Source organism: Ambystoma mexicanum (assembly GCF_040938575.1).
Source record: "Ambystoma mexicanum isolate Mex_15411 chromosome 12 unlocalized genomic scaffold, UKY_AmexF1_1 Mex_chr12_unloc.1, whole genome shotgun sequence".
In the NCBI taxonomy this organism is placed as follows: domain Eukaryota; kingdom Metazoa; phylum Chordata; class Amphibia; order Caudata; family Ambystomatidae; genus Ambystoma; species Ambystoma mexicanum.
In genome coordinates, this window is record NW_027182322.1 from 12,482,208 (window position 1) to 12,500,143 (window position 17,936).

At 35.8% G+C, this 17,936-nt stretch overlaps 16 non-coding genes across 16 annotated transcripts; all 16 read left to right on the top strand.

Annotated features, from left to right (window-relative positions):
* The first annotated feature begins 1,938 nt into the window (after positions 1–1,938).
* TRNAR-UCU (transfer RNA arginine (anticodon UCU)) lies at positions 1,939–2,028 on the top strand. Its single transcript is given in 2 exon segments — positions 1,939–1,975; positions 1,993–2,028. It is a non-coding gene; the product is annotated as a tRNA-Arg (tRNA).
* Positions 2,029–3,470: 1,442 nt separating this feature from the next.
* On the top strand, positions 3,471–3,560 carry TRNAR-UCU (transfer RNA arginine (anticodon UCU)). Its single transcript is given in 2 exon segments — positions 3,471–3,507; positions 3,525–3,560. It is a non-coding gene; the product is annotated as a tRNA-Arg (tRNA).
* Positions 3,561–5,001: 1,441 nt separating this feature from the next.
* TRNAR-UCU (transfer RNA arginine (anticodon UCU)) lies at positions 5,002–5,091 on the top strand. Its single transcript is given in 2 exon segments — positions 5,002–5,038; positions 5,056–5,091. It is a non-coding gene; the product is annotated as a tRNA-Arg (tRNA).
* Positions 5,092–5,767: 676 nt separating this feature from the next.
* Positions 5,768–5,857, top strand: TRNAR-UCU (transfer RNA arginine (anticodon UCU)). Its single transcript is given in 2 exon segments — positions 5,768–5,804; positions 5,822–5,857. It is a non-coding gene; the product is annotated as a tRNA-Arg (tRNA).
* A 1,442-nt stretch (positions 5,858–7,299) lies between these two features.
* TRNAR-UCU (transfer RNA arginine (anticodon UCU)) lies at positions 7,300–7,389 on the top strand. The gene is given in 2 exon segments: positions 7,300–7,336; positions 7,354–7,389. It is a non-coding gene; the product is annotated as a tRNA-Arg (tRNA).
* A 676-nt stretch (positions 7,390–8,065) lies between these two features.
* On the top strand, positions 8,066–8,155 carry TRNAR-UCU (transfer RNA arginine (anticodon UCU)). Its single transcript is given in 2 exon segments — positions 8,066–8,102; positions 8,120–8,155. It is a non-coding gene; the product is annotated as a tRNA-Arg (tRNA).
* A 676-nt stretch (positions 8,156–8,831) lies between these two features.
* TRNAR-UCU (transfer RNA arginine (anticodon UCU)) lies at positions 8,832–8,921 on the top strand. The gene is given in 2 exon segments: positions 8,832–8,868; positions 8,886–8,921. It is a non-coding gene; the product is annotated as a tRNA-Arg (tRNA).
* A 675-nt stretch (positions 8,922–9,596) lies between these two features.
* TRNAR-UCU (transfer RNA arginine (anticodon UCU)) lies at positions 9,597–9,686 on the top strand. Its single transcript is given in 2 exon segments — positions 9,597–9,633; positions 9,651–9,686. It is a non-coding gene; the product is annotated as a tRNA-Arg (tRNA).
* Positions 9,687–10,362: 676 nt separating this feature from the next.
* TRNAR-UCU (transfer RNA arginine (anticodon UCU)) lies at positions 10,363–10,452 on the top strand. The gene is given in 2 exon segments: positions 10,363–10,399; positions 10,417–10,452. It is a non-coding gene; the product is annotated as a tRNA-Arg (tRNA).
* A 676-nt stretch (positions 10,453–11,128) lies between these two features.
* TRNAR-UCU (transfer RNA arginine (anticodon UCU)) lies at positions 11,129–11,218 on the top strand. The gene is given in 2 exon segments: positions 11,129–11,165; positions 11,183–11,218. It is a non-coding gene; the product is annotated as a tRNA-Arg (tRNA).
* A 676-nt stretch (positions 11,219–11,894) lies between these two features.
* On the top strand, positions 11,895–11,984 carry TRNAR-UCU (transfer RNA arginine (anticodon UCU)). The gene is given in 2 exon segments: positions 11,895–11,931; positions 11,949–11,984. It is a non-coding gene; the product is annotated as a tRNA-Arg (tRNA).
* A 1,441-nt stretch (positions 11,985–13,425) lies between these two features.
* TRNAR-UCU (transfer RNA arginine (anticodon UCU)) lies at positions 13,426–13,515 on the top strand. The gene is given in 2 exon segments: positions 13,426–13,462; positions 13,480–13,515. It is a non-coding gene; the product is annotated as a tRNA-Arg (tRNA).
* A 676-nt stretch (positions 13,516–14,191) lies between these two features.
* On the top strand, positions 14,192–14,281 carry TRNAR-UCU (transfer RNA arginine (anticodon UCU)). Its single transcript is given in 2 exon segments — positions 14,192–14,228; positions 14,246–14,281. It is a non-coding gene; the product is annotated as a tRNA-Arg (tRNA).
* A 1,442-nt stretch (positions 14,282–15,723) lies between these two features.
* Positions 15,724–15,813, top strand: TRNAR-UCU (transfer RNA arginine (anticodon UCU)). Its single transcript is given in 2 exon segments — positions 15,724–15,760; positions 15,778–15,813. It is a non-coding gene; the product is annotated as a tRNA-Arg (tRNA).
* A 676-nt stretch (positions 15,814–16,489) lies between these two features.
* On the top strand, positions 16,490–16,579 carry TRNAR-UCU (transfer RNA arginine (anticodon UCU)). The gene is given in 2 exon segments: positions 16,490–16,526; positions 16,544–16,579. It is a non-coding gene; the product is annotated as a tRNA-Arg (tRNA).
* Positions 16,580–17,255: 676 nt separating this feature from the next.
* Positions 17,256–17,345, top strand: TRNAR-UCU (transfer RNA arginine (anticodon UCU)). The gene is given in 2 exon segments: positions 17,256–17,292; positions 17,310–17,345. It is a non-coding gene; the product is annotated as a tRNA-Arg (tRNA).
* Positions 17,346–17,936: the final 591 nt, after the last annotated feature.

Here is a 17,936-nt window from a genome sequence, read left to right on the forward strand (position 1 = left end):
GACCAAAAACACGACACCCTACACTCAGACATTTGTTTCTAGCGACATATAAAGTAAAATCTTCTTTCAAAGCTATTTATGGTATATTCTCTTTGTGTTTTTGTATTGTTAACCAATTGTATGGCTGCACTTTTTATCCAGTTCTTTTTTATTAAGGTATGGAATTGTTGTCCAAACGTATTCAGTTTGCAAGAAAATACAGTAATACCCTATTCTCCGAATTTATCCCTAAAGGAACAAAGGTGTAGTTCAATGTTTCACCCAGAAGTGTGATTCTTCTACAGACATTTTATGTTTCAGAAAACAATTATTCTTTCTTGTATCCCAGAAGGCTTGATAATATGATGTGAAGTAAACACTGGATTGACAAAACTTCGATCATCCCTTAATGTACGCAACTTGATTTTCATCTGGCTCTGTGGTGCAATGGATAGCGCGTTGGACTTCTAAGTGAATTGGCAAAGTCATTCAAAGTTTGTGTGTTCGAATCCCACCAGAGTCGCATTTTTTACTTTCTTATTCAAACAAGGAACATTATGCATGTGAGGAATGTTTATTTTTGGCCGATGCTTTAATCTTAGTATTTGACCCAAGTTGAACCTATGTATCTAATACAGCATGCAACTGAATCAAAAGCAGTCTGCCTTCCATTGCAACAGGAACATATTGCTCATAAGCAATACAACATCACTGCCAGAAACTTTGCACTTTCCTAATGTATCCTTCCTTCAGAAACATTGTCTTTATAATAGCTGTAAATGAGATAGACCAAAAACACGACACCCTACACTCAGACATTTGTTTCTAGCGACATATAAAGTAAAATCTTCTTTCAAAGCTATTTATGGTATATTCTCTTTGTGTTTTTGTATTGTTAACCAATTGTATGGCTGCACTTTTTATCCAGTTCTTTTTTATTAAGGTATGGAATTGTTGTCCAAACGTATTCAGTTTGCAAGAAAATACAGTAATACCCTATTCTCCGAATTTATCCCTAAAGGAACAAAGGTGTAGTTCAAGGTTTCACCCAGAAGTGTGATTCTTCTACAGACATTTTATGTTTCAGAAAACAATTATTCTTTCTTGTATCCCAGAAGGCTTGATAATATGATGTGAAGTAAACACTGGATTGACAAAACTTCGATCATCCCTTAATGTACGCAAGTTGATTTTCATCTGGCTCTGTGGCGCAATGGAGTTGGACTTCTAAGTGAATTGGCAAAGTCATTCAAAGGTTGTGGGTTCGAATCCCACCAGAGTCGTATTTTTTACTTTCTTATTCAAACAAGGAACATTATGCATGTGAGGAATGTTTATTTTTGGCCGATGCTTTAATCTTAGTATTTGACCCAAGTTGAACCTATGTATCTAATACAGCATGCAACTGAATCAAAAGCAGTCTGCCTTCCATTGCAACAGGAACATATTGCTCATAAGCAATACAACATCACTGCCAGAAACTTTGCACTTTCCTAACGTATCCTTCCTTCAGAAACATTGTCTTTATAATAGCTGTAAATGAGATAGACCAAAAACACGACACCCTACACTCAGACATTTGTTTCTAGCGACATATAAAGTAAAATCTTCTTTCAAAGCTATTTATGGTATATTCTCTTTGTGTTTTTGTATTGTTAACCAATTGTATGTCTGCACTTTTTATCCAGTTCTTTTTTATTAAGGTATGGAATTGTTGTCCAAACGTATTCAGTTTGCAAGAAAATACAGTAATACCCTATTCTCCGAATTTATCCCTAAAGGAACAAAGGTGTATTTCAAGGTTTCACCCAGAAGTGTGATTCTTCTACAGACATTTTATGTTTCAGAAAACAATTATTCTTTCTTGTATCCCAGAAGGCTTGATAATATGATGTGAAGTAAACACTGGATTGACAAAACTTCGATCATCCCTTAATGTACGCAAGTTGAGTTTCAACTGGCTCTGTGGCGCAATGGATAGCGCGTTGGACTTCTAAGAGAATTGGCAAAGTCATTCAAAGGTTGTGGGTTCGAATCCCACCAGAGTCGTATTTTTTACTTTCTTATTCAAACAAGGAACATTATGCATGTGAGGAATGTTTATTTTTGGCCGATGCTTTAATCTTAGTATTTGACCCAAGTTGAACCTATGTATCTAATACAGCATGCAACTGAATCAAAAGCAGTCTGCCTTCCATTGCAACAGGAACATATTGCTCATAAGCAATACAACATCACTGCCAGAAACTTTGCACTTTCCTAATGTATCCTTCCTTCAGAAACATTGTCTTTATAATAGCTGTAAATGAGATAGACCAAAAACACGACACCCTACACTCAGACATTTGTTTCTAGCGACATATAAAGTAAAATATTCTTTCAAAACTATTTATGGTATATTCTCTTTGTGTTTTTGTATTGTTAACCAATTGTATGGCTGCACTTTTTATACAGTTCTTTTTTATTAAGGTATGGAATTGTTGTCCAAACGTATTCAGTTTGCAAGAAAATACAGTAATACCCTATTCTCTGAATTTATCCCTAAAGGAACAAAGGTGTAGTTCAAGGTTTCACCCAGAAGTGTGATTCTTCTACAGACATTTTATGTTTCAGAAAACAATTATTCTTTCTTGTATCCCAGAAGGCTTGATAATATGATGTGAAGTAAACACTGGATTGACAAAACCTCGATCATCCCCTGATGTACGCAAGTTGATTGTCATCTGGCTCTGTGGCGCAATGGATAGCGCGTTGGACTTCCAAGTGAATTGGCAAAGTCATTCAAAGGTTGTGGGTTCGAATCCCACCAGAGTCGCATTTTTTACTTTCTTATTCAAACAAGGAACATTATGCATGTGAGGAATGTTTATTTTTGGCCGATGCTTTAATCTTAGTATGTGACCCAAGTTGAACCTATGTATCTAATACAGCATGCAACTGAATCAAAAGCAGTCTGCCTTCCATTGCAACAGGAACATATTGCTCATAAGCAATACAACATCACTGCCAGAAACTTTGCACTTTCCTAATGTATCCTTCCTTCAGAAACATTGTCTTTATAATAGCTGTAAATGAGATAGACCAAAAACACGACACCCTACACTCAGACATTTGTTTCTAGCGACATATAAAGTAAAATCTTCTTTCAAAGCTATTTATGGTATATTCTCTTTGTGTTTTTCTATTGTTAACCAATTGTATGGCTGCACTTTTTATCCAGTTCTTTTTTATTAAGGTATGGAATTGTTGTCCAAACGTATTCAGTTTGCAAGAAAATACAGTAATACCCTATTCTCCGAATTTATCCCTAAAGGAACAAAGGTGTAGTTCAAGGTTTCACCCAGAAGTGTGATTCTTCTACAGACATTTTATGTTTCAGAAAACAATTATTCTTTCTTGTATCCCAGAAGGCTTGATAATATGATGTGAAGTAAACACTGGATTGACAAAACCTCGATCATCCCCTGATGTACGCAAGTTGATTGTCATCTGGCTCTGTGGCGCAATGGATAGCGCGTTGGACTTCTAAGTGAATTGGCAAAGTCATTCAAAGGTTGTGGGTTCGAATCCCACCAGAGTCGCATTTTTTACTTTCTTATTCAAACAAGGAACATTATGCATGTGAGGAATGTTTATTTTTGGCCGATGCTTTAATCTTAGTATGTGACCCAAGTTGAACCTATGTATCTAATACAGCATGCAACTGAATCAAAAGCAGTCTGCCTTCCATTGCAACAGGAACATATTGCTCATAAGCAATACAACATCACTGCCAGAAACTTTGCACTTTCCTAATGTATCCTTCCTTCAGAAACATTGTCTTTATAATAGCTGTAAATGAGATAGACCAAAAACACGACACCCTACACTCAGACATTTGTTTCTAGCGACATATAAAGTAAAATCTTCTTTCAAAGCTATTTATGGTATATTCTCTTTGTGTTTTTGTATTGTTAACCAATTGTATGGCTGCACTTTTTATCCAGTTCTTTTTTATTAAGGTATGGAATTGTTGTCCAAACGTATTCAGTTTGCAAGAAAATACAGTAATACCCTATTCTCCGAATTTATCCCTAAAGGAACAAAGGTGTAGTTCAATGTTTCACCCAGAAGTGTGATTCTTCTACAGACATTTTATGTTTCAGAAAACAATTATTCTTTCTTGTATCCCAGAAGGCTTGATAATATGATGTGAAGTAAACACTGGATTGACAAAACTTCGATCATCCCTTAATGTACGCAACTTGATTTTCATCTGGCTCTGTGGTGCAATGGATAGCGCGTTGGACTTCTAAGTGAATTGGCAAAGTCATTCAAAGTTTGTGTGTTCGAATCCCACCAGAGTCGCATTTTTTACTTTCTTATTCAAACAAGGAACATTATGCATGTGAGGAATGTTTATTTTTGGCCGATGCTTTAATCTTAGTATTTGACCCAAGTTGAACCTATGTATCTAATACAGCATGCAACTGAATCAAAAGCAGTCTGCCTTCCATTGCAACAGGAACATATTGCTCATAAGCAATACAACATCACTACCAGAAACTTGGCACTTTTCTAATGTATCCTTCCTTCAGAAACATTGTCTTTATAATAGCTGTAAATGAGATAGACCAAAACACGACACCCTACGCTCAGACATTTGTTTCTAGCGACATATAAAGTAAAATCTTCTTTCAAAGCTATTTATGGTATATTCTCTTTGTGTTTTTGTATTGTTAACCAATTGTATGTCTGCACTTTTTATCCAGTTCTTTTTTATTAAGGTATGGAATTGTTGTCCAAACCAATTCACTTGGCAAGAAAATACTGTAATACCCTATTCTCCGAATTTATCCCTAAAGGAACAAAGGTGTAGTTCAAGGTTTCACCCAGAAGTGTGATTCTTCTACAGACATTTTATGTTTCCGAAAACAATTATTCTTTCTTGTATCCCAGAAGGCTTGATAATATGATGTGAAGTAAACACCGGATTGACAAAACTTCGATCATCCCTTAATGTACTCAAGTTGATGTGCATCTGGCTCTGTGGCGCAATGGATAGCGCGTTGGACTTCTAAGTGAATTGGCAAAGTCATTCAAAGTTTGTGGGTTCGAATCCCACCAGAGTCGCATTTTTTACTTTCTTATTCAAACAAGGAACATTACGCATGTGAGGAATGTTTATTTTTGGCCGATGCTTTAATCTTAGTATTTGACCCAAGTTGAACCTATGTATCTAATACAGCATGCAACTGAATCAAAAGCAGTCTGCCTTCCATTGCAACAGGAACATATTGCTCATAAGCAATACAACATCACTGCCAGAAACTTTGCACTTTCCTAATGTATCCTTCCTTCAGAAACATTGTCTTTATAATAGCTGTAAATGAGATAGACCAAAAACACGACACCCTACACTCAGACATTTGTTTCTAGCGACATATAAAGTAAAATCTTCTTTCAAAGCTATTTATGGTATATTCTCTTTGTGTTTTTGTATTGTTAACCAATTGTATGGCTGCACTTTTTATCCAGTTCTTTTTTATTAAGGTATGGAATTGTTGTCCAAACGTATTCAGTTTGCAAGAAAATACAGTAATACCCTATTCTCCGAATTTATCCCTAAAGGAACAAAGGTGTAGTTCAAGGTTTCACCCAGAAGTGTGATTCTTCTACAGACATTTTATGTTTCAGAAAACAATTATTCTTTCTTGTATCCCAGAAGGCTTGATAATATGATGTGAAGTAAACACTGGATTGACAAAACCTCGATCATCCCCTGATGTACGCAAGTTGATTGTCATCTGGCTCTGTGGCGCAATGGATAGCGCGTTGGACTTCTAAGTGAATTGGCAAAGTCATTCAAAGGTTGTGGGTTCGAATCCCACCAGAGTCGCATTTTTTACTTTCTTATTCAAACAAGGAACATTATGCATGTGAGGAATGTTTATTTTTGGCCGATGCTTTAATCTTAGTATGTGACCCAAGTTGAACCTATGTATCTAATACAGCATGCAACTGAATCAAAAGCAGTCTGCCTTCCATTGCAACAGGAACATATTGCTCATAAGCAATACAACATCACTGCCAGAAACTTTGCACTTTCCTAATGTATCCTTCCTTCAGAAACATTGTCTTTATAATAGCTGTAAATGAGATAGACCAAAAACACGACACCCTACACTCAGACATTTGTTTCTAGCGACATATAAAGTAAAATCTTCTTTCAAAGCTATTTATGGTATATTCTCTTTGTGTTTTTGTATTGTTAACCAATTGTATGGCTGCACTTTTTATCCAGTTCTTTTTTATTAAGGTATGGAATTGTTGTCCAAACGTATTCAGTTTGCAAGAAAATACAGTAATACCCTATTCTCCGAATTTATCCCTAAAGGAACAAAGGTGTAGTTCAATGTTTCACCCAGAAGTGTGATTCTTCTACAGACATTTTATGTTTCAGAAAACAATTATTCTTTCTTGTATCCCAGAAGGCTTGATAATATGATGTGAAGTAAACACTGGATTGACAAAACTTCGATCATCCCTTAATGTACGCAACTTGATTTTCATCTGGCTCTGTGGTGCAATGGATAGCGCGTTGGACTTCTAAGTGAATTGGCAAAGTCATTCAAAGTTTGTGTGTTCGAATCCCACCAGAGTCGCATTTTTTACTTTCTTATTCAAACAAGGAACATTATGCATGTGAGGAATGTTTATTTTTGGCCGATGCTTTAATCTTAGTATTTGACCCAAGTTGAACCTATGTATCTAATACAGCATGCAACTGAATCAAAAGCAGTCTGCCTTCCATTGCAACAGGAACATATTGCTCATAAGCAATACAACATCACTGCCAGAAACTTTGCACTTTCCTAATGTATCCTTCCTTCAGAAACATTGTCTTTATAATAGCTGTAAATGAGATAGACCAAAAACACGACACCCTACACTCAGACATTTGTTTCTAGCGACATATAAAGTAAAATCTTCTTTCAAAGCTATTTATGGTATATTCTCTTTGTGTTTTTGTATTGTTAACCAATTGTATGGCTGCACTTTTTATCCAGTTCTTTTTTATTAAGGTATGGAATTGTTGTCCAAACGTATTCAGTTTGCAAGAAAATACAGTAATACCCTATTCTCCGAATTTATCCCTAAAGGAACAAAGGTGTAGTTCAAGGTTTCACCCAGAAGTGTGATTCTTCTACAGACATTTTATGTTTCAGAAAACAATTATTCTTTCTTGTATCCCAGAAGGCTTGATAATATGATGTGAAGTAAACACTGGATTGACAAAACTTCGATCATCCCTTAATGTACGCAAGTTGATTTTCATCTGGCTCTGTGGCGCAATGGATAGCGCGTTGGACTTCTAAGTGAATTGGCAAAGTCATTCAAAGGTTGTGGGTTCGAATCCCACCAGAGTCGTATTTTTTACTTTCTTATTCAAACAAGGAACATTATGCATGTGAGGAATGTTTATTTTTGGCCGATGCTTTAATCTTAGTATTTGACCCAAGTTGAACCAATGTATCTAATACAGCATGCAACTGAATCAAAAGCAGTCTGCCTTCCATTGCAACAGGAACATATTGCTCATAAGCAATACAACATCACTGCCAGAAACTTTGCACTTTCCTAATGTATCCTTCCTTCAGAAACATTGTCTTTATAATAGCTGTAAATGAGATAGACCAAAAACACGACACCCTACACTCAGACATTTGTTTCTAGCGACATATAAAGTAAAATCTTCTTTCAAAGCTATTTATGGTATATTCTCTTTGTGTTTTTGTATTGTTAACCAATTGTATGGCTGCACTTTTTATCCAGTTCTTTTTTATTAAGGTATGGAATTGTTGTCCAAACGTATTCAGTTTGCAAGAAAATACAGTAATACCCTATTCTCCGAATTTATCCCTAAAGGAACAAAGGTGTAGTTCAAGGTTTCACCCAGAAGTGTGATTCTTCTACAGACATTTTATGTTTCAGAAAACAATTATTCTTTCTTGTATCCCAGAAGGCTTGATAATATGATGTGAAGTAAACACTGGATTGACAAAACTTCGATCATCCCTTAATGTACGCAAGTTGATTTTCATCTGGCTCTGTGGCGCAATGGATAGCGCGTTGGACTTCTAAGTGAATTGGCAAAGTCATTCAAAGGTTGTGGGTTCGAATCCCACCAGAGTCGTATTTTTTACTTTCTTATTCAAACAAGGAACATTATGCATGTGAGGAATGTTTATTTTTGGCCGATGCTTTAATCTTAGTATTTGACCCAAGTTGAACCTATGTATCTAATACAGCATGCAACTGAATCAAAAGCAGTCTGCCTTCCATTGCAACAGGAACATATTGCTCATAAGCAATACAACATCACTGCCAGAAACTTTGCACTTTCCTAACGTATCCTTCCTTCAGAAACATTGTCTTTATAATAGCTGTAAATGAGATAGACCAAAAACACGACACCCTACACTCAGACATTTGTTTCTAGCGACATATAAAGTAAAATCTTCTTTCAAAGCTATTTATGGTATATTCTCTTTGTGTTTTTGTATTGTTAACCAATTGTATGTCTGCACTTTTTATCCAGTTCTTTTTTATTAAGGTATGGAATTGTTGTCCAAACGTATTCAGTTTGCAAGAAAATACAGTAATACCCTATTCTCCGAATTTATCCCTAAAGGAACAAAGGTGTATTTCAAGGTTTCACCCAGAAGTGTGATTCTTCTACAGACATTTTATGTTTCAGAAAACAATTATTCTTTCTTGTATCCCAGAAGGCTTGATAATATGATGTGAAGTAAACGCTGGATTGACAAAACTTCGATCATCCCTTAATGTACGCAAGTTGAGTTTCAACTGGCTCTGTGGCGCAATGGATAGCGCGTTGGACTTCTAAGAGAATTGGCAAAGTCATTCAAAGGTTGTGGGTTCGAATCCCACCAGAGTCGTATTTTTTACTTTCTTATTCAAACAAGGAACATTATGCATGTGAGGAATGTTTATTTTTGGCCGATGCTTTAATCTTAGTATTTGACCCAAGTTGAACCTATGTATCTAATACAGCATGCAACTGAATCAAAAGCAGTCTGCCTTCCATTGCAACAGGAACATATTGCTCATAAGCAATACAACATCACTGCCAGAAACTTTGCACTTTCCTAATGTATCCTTCCTTCAGAAACATTGTCTTTATAATAGCTGTAAATGAGATAGACCAAAACACGACACCCTACACTCAGACATTTGTTTCTAGCGACATATAAAGTAAAATCTTCTTTCAAAGCTATTTATGGTATATTCTCTTTGTGTTTTTGTATTGTTAACCAATTGTATGGCTGCACTTTTTATCCAGTTCTTTTTTATTAAGGTATGGAATTGTTGTCCAAACGTATTCAGTTTGCAAGAAAATACAGTAATACCCTATTCTCCGAATTTATCCCTAAAGGAACAAAGGTGTAGTTCAAGGTTTCACCCAGAAGTGTGATTCTTCTACAGACATTTTATGTTTCAGAAAACAATTATTCTTTCTTGTATCCCAGAAGGCTTGATAATATGATGTGAAGTAAACACTGGATTGACAAAACTTCGATCATCCCTTAATGTACGCAAGTTGATTTTCATCTGGCTCTGTGGCGCAATGGATAGCGCGTTGGACTTCTAAGTGAATTGGCAAAGTCATTCAAAGGTTGTGGGTTCGAATCCCACCAGAGTCGTATTTTTTACTTTCTTATTCAAACAAGGAACATTATGCATGTGAGGAATGTTTATTTTTGGCCGATGCTTTAATCTTAGTATTTGACCCAAGTTGAACCTATGTATCTAATACAGCATGCAACTGAATCAAAAGCAGTCTGCCTTCCATTGCAACAGGAACATATTGCTCATAAGCAATACAACATCACTGCCAGAAACTTTGCACTTTCCTAACGTATCCTTCCTTCAGAAACATTGTCTTTATAATAGCTGTAAATGAGATAGACCAAAAACACGACACCCTACACTCAGACATTTGTTTCTAGCGACATATAAAGTAAAATCTTCTTTCAAAGCTATTTATGGTATATTCTCTTTGTGTTTTTGTATTGTTAACCAATTGTATGTCTGCACTTTTTATCCAGTTCTTTTTTATTAAGGTATGGAATTGTTGTCCAAACGTATTCAGTTTGCAAGAAAATACAGTAATACCCTATTCTCCGAATTTATCCCTAAAGGAACAAAGGTGTATTTCAAGGTTTCACCCAGAAGTGTGATTCTTCTACAGACATTTTATGTTTCAGAAAACAATTATTCTTTCTTGTATCCCAGAAGGCTTGATAATATGATGTGAAGTAAACGCTGGATTGACAAAACTTCGATCATCCCTTAATGTACGCAAGTTGAGTTTCAACTGGCTCTGTGGCGCAATGGATAGCGCGTTGGACTTCTAAGAGAATTGGCAAAGTCATTCAAAGGTTGTGGGTTCGAATCCCACCAGAGTCGTATTTTTTACTTTCTTATTCAAACAAGGAACATTATGCATGTGAGGAATGTTTATTTTTGGCCGATGCTTTAATCTTAGTATTTGACCCAAGTTGAACCTATGTATCTAATACAGCATGCAACTGAATCAAAAGCAGTCTGCCTTCCATTGCAACAGGAACATATTGCTCATAAGCAATACAACATCACTGCCAGAAACTTTGCACTTTCCTAATGTATCCTTCCTTCAGAAACATTGTCTTTATAATAGCTGTAAATGAGATAGACCAAAAACACGACACCCTACACTCAGACATTTGTTTCTAGCGACATATAAAGTAAAATATTCTTTCAAAACTATTTATGGTATATTCTCTTTGTGTTTTTGTATTGTTAACCAATTGTATGGCTGCACTTTTTATACAGTTCTTTTTTATTAAGGTATGGAATTGTTGTCCAAACGTATTCAGTTTGCAAGAAAATACAGTAATACCCTATTCTCTGAATTTATCCCTAAAGGAACAAAGGTGTAGTTCAAGGTTTCACCCAGAAGTGTGATTCTTCTACAGACATTTTATGTTTCAGAAAACAATTATTCTTTCTTGTATCCCAGAAGGCTTGATAATATGATGTGAAGTAAACACTGGATTGACAAAACCTCGATCATCCCCTGATGTACGCAAGTTGATTGTCATCTGGCTCTGTGGCGCAATGGATAGCGCGTTGGACTTCTAAGTGAATTGGCAAAGTCATTCAAAGGTTGTGGGTTCGAATCCCACCAGAGTCGCATTTTTTACTTTCTTATTCAAACAAGGAACATTATGCATGTGAGGAATGTTTATTTTTGGCCGATGCTTTAATCTTAGTATGTGACCCAAGTTGAACCTATGTATCTAATACAGCATGCAACTGAATCAAAAGCAGTCTGCCTTCCATTGCAACAGGAACATATTGCTCATAAGCAATACAACATCACTGCCAGAAACTTTGCACTTTCCTAATGTATCCTTCCTTCAGAAACATTGTCTTTATAATAGCTGTAAATGAGATAGACCAAAAACACGACACCCTACACTCAGACATTTGTTTCTAGCGACATATAAAGTAAAATCTTCTTTCAAAGCTATTTATGGTATATTCTCTTTGTGTTTTTGTATTGTTAACCAATTGTATGGCTGCACTTTTTATCCAGTTCTTTTTTATTAAGGTATGGAATTGTTGTCCAAACGTATTCAGTTTGCAAGAAAATACAGTAATACCCTATTCTCCGAATTTATCCCTAAAGGAACAAAGGTGTAGTTCAAGGTTTCACCCAGAAGTGTGATTCTTCTACAGACATTTTATGTTTCAGAAAACAATTATTCTTTCTTGTATCCCAGAAGGCTTGATAATATGATGTGAAGTAAACACTGGATTGACAAAACCTCGATCATCCCCTGATGTACGCAAGTTGATTGTCATCTGGCTCTGTGGCGCAATGGATAGCGCGTTGGACTTCTAAGTGAATTGGCAAAGTCATTCAAAGGTTGTGGGTTCGAATCCCACCAGAGTCGCATTTTTTACTTTCTTATTCAAACAAGGAACATTATGCATGTGAGGAATGTTTATTTTTGGCCGATGCTTTAATCTTAGTATGTGACCCAAGTTGAACCTATGTATCTAATACAGCATGCAACTGAATCAAAAGCAGTCTGCCTTCCATTGCAACAGGAACATATTGCTCATAAGCAATACAACATCACTGCCAGAAACTTTGCACTTTCCTAATGTATCCTTCCTTCAGAAACATTGTCTTTATAATAGCTGTAAATGAGATAGACCAAAAACACGACACCCTACACTCAGACATTTGTTTCTAGCGACATATAAAGTAAAATCTTCTTTCAAAGCTATTTATGGTATATTCTCTTTGTGTTTTTGTATTGTTAACCAATTGTATGGCTGCACTTTTTATCCAGTTCTTTTTTATTAAGGTATGGAATTGTTGTCCAAACGTATTCAGTTTGCAAGAAAATACAGTAATACCCTATTCTCCGAATTTATCCCTAAAGGAACAAAGGTGTAGTTCAATGTTTCACCCAGAAGTGTGATTCTTCTACAGACATTTTATGTTTCAGAAAACAATTATTCTTTCTTGTATCCCAGAAGGCTTGATAATATGATGTGAAGTAAACACTGGATTGACAAAACTTCGATCATCCCTTGATGTACGCAACTTGATTTTCATCTGGCTCTGTGGTGCAATGGATAGCGCGTTGGACTTCTAAGTGAATTGGCAAAGTCATTCAAAGTTTGTGTGTTCGAATCCCACCAGAGTCGCATTTTTTACTTTCTTATTCAAACAAGGAACATTATGCATGTGAGGAATGTTTATTTTTGGCCGATGCTTTAATCTTAGTATTTGACCCAAGTTGAACCTATGTATCTAATACAGCATGCAACTGAATCAAAAGCAGTCTGCCTTCCATTGCAACAGGAACATATTGCTCATAAGCAATACAACATCACTACCAGAAACTTGGCACTTTTCTAATGTATCCTTCCTTCAGAAACATTGTCTTTATAATAGCTGTAAATGAGATAGACCAAAACACGACACCCTACGCTCAGACATTTGTTTCTAGCGACATATAAAGTAAAATCTTCTTTCAAAGCTATTTATGGTATATTCTCTTTGTGTTTTTGTATTGTTAACCAATTGTATGTCTGCACTTTTTATCCAGTTCTTTTTTATTAAGGTATGGAATTGTTGTCCAAACCAATTCACTTGGCAAGAAAATACTGTAATACCCTATTCTCCGAATTTATCCCTAAAGGAACAAAGGTGTAGTTCAAGGTTTCACCCAGAAGTGTGATTCTTCTACAGACATTTTATGTTTCCGAAAACAATTATTCTTTCTTGTATCCCAGAAGGCTTGATAATATGATGTGAAGTAAACACCGGATTGACAAAACTTCGATCATCCCTTAATGTACTCAAGTTGATGTGCATCTGGCTCTGTGGCGCAATGGATAGCGCGTTGGACTTCTAAGTGAATTGGCAAAGTCATTCAAAGGTTGTGGGTTCGAATCCCACCAGAGTCGCATTTTTTACTTTCTTATTCAAACAAGGAACATTATGCATGTGAGGAATGTTTATTTTTGGCCGATGCTTTAATCTTAGTATTTGACCCAAGTTGAACCTATGTATCTAATACAGCATGCAACTGAATCAAAAGCAGTCTGCCTTCCATTGCAACAGGAACATATTGCTCATAAGCAATACAACATCACTGCCAGAAACTTTGCACTTTCCTAATGTATCCTTCCTTCAGAAACATTGTCTTTATAATAGCTGTAAATGAGATAGACCAAAAACACGACACCCTACACTCAGACATTTGTTTCTAGCGACATATAAAGTAAAATCTTCTTTCAAAGCTATTTATGGTATATTCTCTTTGTGTTTTTGTATTGTTAACCAATTGTATGGCTGCACTTTTTATCCAGTTCTTTTTTATTAAGGTATGGAATTGTTGTCCAAACGTATTCAGTTTGCAAGAAAATACAGTAATACCCTATTCTCCGAATTTATCCCTAAAGGAACAAAGGTGTAGTTCAAGGTTTCACCCAGAAGTGTGATTCTTCTACAGACATTTTATGTTTCAGAAAACAATTATTCTTTCTTGTATCCCAGAAGGCTTGATAATATGATGTGAAGTAAACACTGGATTGACAAAACCTCGATCATCCCCTGATGTACGCAAGTTGATTGTCATCTGGCTCTGTGGCGCAATGGATAGCGCGTTGGACTTCTAAGTGAATTGGCAAAGTCATTCAAAGGTTGTGGGTTCGAATCCCACCAGAGTCGCATTTTTTACTTTCTTATTCAAACAAGGAACATTATGCATGTGAGGAATGTTTATTTTTGGCCGATGCTTTAATCTTAGTATGTGACCCAAGTTGAACCTATGTATCTAATACAGCATGCAACTGAATCAAAAGCAGTCTGCCTTCCATTGCAACAGGAACATATTGCTCATAAGCAATACAACATCACTGCCAGAAACTTTGCACTTTCCTAATGTATCCTTCCTTCAGAAACATTGTCTTTATAATAGCTGTAAATGAGATAGACCAAAAACACGACACCCTACACTCAGACATTTGTTTCTAGCGACATATAAAGTAAAATCTTCTTTCAAAGCTATTTATGGTATATTCTCTTTGTGTTTTTGTATTGTTAACCAATTGTATGGCTGCACTTTTTATCCAGTTCTTTTTTATTAAGGTATGGAATTGTTGTCCAAACGTATTCAGTTTGCAAGAAAATACAGTAATACCCTATTCTCCGAATTTATCCCTAAAGGAACAAAGGTGTAGTTCAATGTTTCACCCAGAAGTGTGATTCTTCTACAGACATTTTATGTTTCAGAAAACAATTATTCTTTCTTGTATCCCAGAAGGCTTGATAATATGATGTGAAGTAAACACTGGATTGACAAAACTTCGATCATCCCTTAATGTACGCAACTTGATTTTCATCTGGCTCTGTGGTGCAATGGATAGCGCGTTGGACTTCTAAGTGAATTGGCAAAGTCATTCAAAGTTTGTGTGTTCGAATCCCACCAGAGTCGCATTTTTTACTTTCTTATTCAAACAAGGAACATTATGCATGTGAGGAATGTTTATTTTTGGCCGATGCTTTAATCTTAGTATTTGACCCAAGTTGAACCTATGTATCTAATACAGCATGCAACTGAATCAAAAGCAGTCTGCCTTCCATTGCAACAGGAACATATTGCTCATAAGCAATACAACATCACTGCCAGAAACTTTGCACTTTCCTAATGTATCCTTCCTTCAGAAACATTGTCTTTATAATAGCTGTAAATGAGATAGACCAAAAACACGACACCCTACACTCAGACATTTGTTTCTAGCGACATATAAAGTAAAATCTTCTTTCAAAGCTATTTATGGTATATTCTCTTTGTGTTTTTGTATTGTTAACCAATTGTATGGCTGCACTTTTTATCCAGTTCTTTTTTATTAAGGTATGGAATTGTTGTCCAAACGTATTCAGTTTGCAAGAAAATACAGTAATACCCTATTCTCCGAATTTATCCCTAAAGGAACAAAGGTGTAGTTCAAGGTTTCACCCAGAAGTGTGATTCTTCTACAGACATTTTATGTTTCAGAAAACAATTATTCTTTCTTGTATCCCAGAAGGCTTGATAATATGATGTGAAGTAAACACTGGATTGACAAAACTTCGATCATCCCTTAATGTACGCAAGTTGATTTTCATCTGGCTCTGTGGCGCAATGGATAGCGCGTTGGACTTCTAAGTGAATTGGCAAAGTCATTCAAAGGTTGTGGGTTCGAATCCCACCAGAGTCGTATTTTTTACTTTCTTATTCAAACAAGGAACATTATGCATGTGAGGAATGTTTATTTTTGGCCGATGCTTTAATCTTAGTATTTGACCCAAGTTGAACCAATGTATCTAATACAGCATGCAACTGAATCAAAAGCAGTCTGCCTTCCATTGCAACAGGAACATATTGCTCATAAGCAATACAACATCACTGCCAGAAACTTTGCACTTTCCTAATGTATCCTTCCTTCAGAAACATTGTCTTTATAATAGCTGTAAATGAGATAGACCAAAAACACGACACCCTACACTCAGACATTTGTTTCTAGCGACATATAAAGTAAAATCTTCTTTCAAAGCTATTTATGGTATATTCTCTTTGTGTTTTTGTATTGTTAACCAATTGTATGGCTGCACTTTTTATCCAGTTCTTTTTTATTAAGGTATGGAATTGTTGTCCAAACGTATTCAGTTTGCAAGAAAATACAGTAATACCCTATTCTCCGAATTTATCCCTAAAGGAACAAAGGTGTAGTTCAAGGTTTCACCCAGAAGTGTGATTCTTCTACAGACATTTTATGTTTCAGAAAACAATTATTCTTTCTTGTATCCCAGAAGGCTTGATAATATGATGTGAAGTAAACACTGGATTGACAAAACTTCGATCATCCCTTAATGTACGCAAGTTGATTTTCATCTGGCTCTGTGGCGCAATGGATAGCGCGTTGGACTTCTAAGTGAATTGGCAAAGTCATTCAAAGGTTGTGGGTTCGAATCCCACCAGAGTCGTATTTTTTACTTTCTTATTCAAACAAGGAACATTATGCATGTGAGGAATGTTTATTTTTGGCCGATGCTTTAATCTTAGTATTTGACCCAAGTTGAACCTATGTATCTAATACAGCATGCAACTGAATCAAAAGCAGTCTGCCTTCCATTGCAACAGGAACATATTGCTCATAAGCAATACAACATCACTGCCAGAAACTTTGCACTTTCCTAACGTATCCTTCCTTCAGAAACATTGTCTTTATAATAGCTGTAAATGAGATAGACCAAAAACACGACACCCTACACTCAGACATTTGTTTCTAGCGACATATAAAGTAAAATCTTCTTTCAAAGCTATTTATGGTATATTCTCTTTGTGTTTTTGTATTGTTAACCAATTGTATGTCTGCACTTTTTATCCAGTTCTTTTTTATTAAGGTATGGAATTGTTGTCCAAACGTATTCAGTTTGCAAGAAAATACAGTAATACCCTATTCTCCGAATTTATCCCTAAAGGAACAAAGGTGTATTTCAAGGTTTCACCCAGAAGTGTGATTCTTCTACAGACATTTTATGTTTCAGAAAACAATTATTCTTTCTTGTATCCCAGAAGGCTTGATAATATGATGTGAAGTAAACGCTGGATTGACAAAACTTCGATCATCCCTTAATGTACGCAAGTTGAGTTTCAACTGGCTCTGTGGCGCAATGGATAGCGCGTTGGACTTCTAAGAGAATTGGCAAAGTCATTCAAAGGTTGTGGGTTCGAATCCCACCAGAGTCGTATTTTTTACTTTCTTATTCAAACAAGGAACATTATGCATGTGAGGAATGTTTATTTTTGGCCGATGCTTTAATCTTAGTATTTGACCCAAGTTGAACCTATGTATCTAATACAGCATGCAACTGAATCAAAAGCAGTCTGCCTTCCATTGCAACAGGAACATATTGCTCATAAGCAATACAACATCACTGCCAGAAACTTTGCACTTTCCTAATGTATCCTTCCTTCAGAAACATTGTCTTTATAATAGCTGTAAATGAGATAGACCAAAAACACGACACCCTACACTCAGACATTTGTTTCTAGCGACATATAAAGTAAAATATTCTTTCAAAACTATTTATGGTATATTCTCTTTGTGTTTTTGTATTGTTAACCAATTGTATGGCTGCACTTTTTATACAGTTCTTTTTTATTAAGGTATGGAATTGTTGTCCAAACGTATTCAGTTTGCAAGAAAATACAGTAATACCCTATTCTCTGAATTTATCCCTAAAGGAACAAAGGTGTAGTTCAAGGTTTCACCCAGAAGTGTGATTCTTCTACAGACATTTTATGTTTCAGAAAACAATTATTCTTTCTTGTATCCCA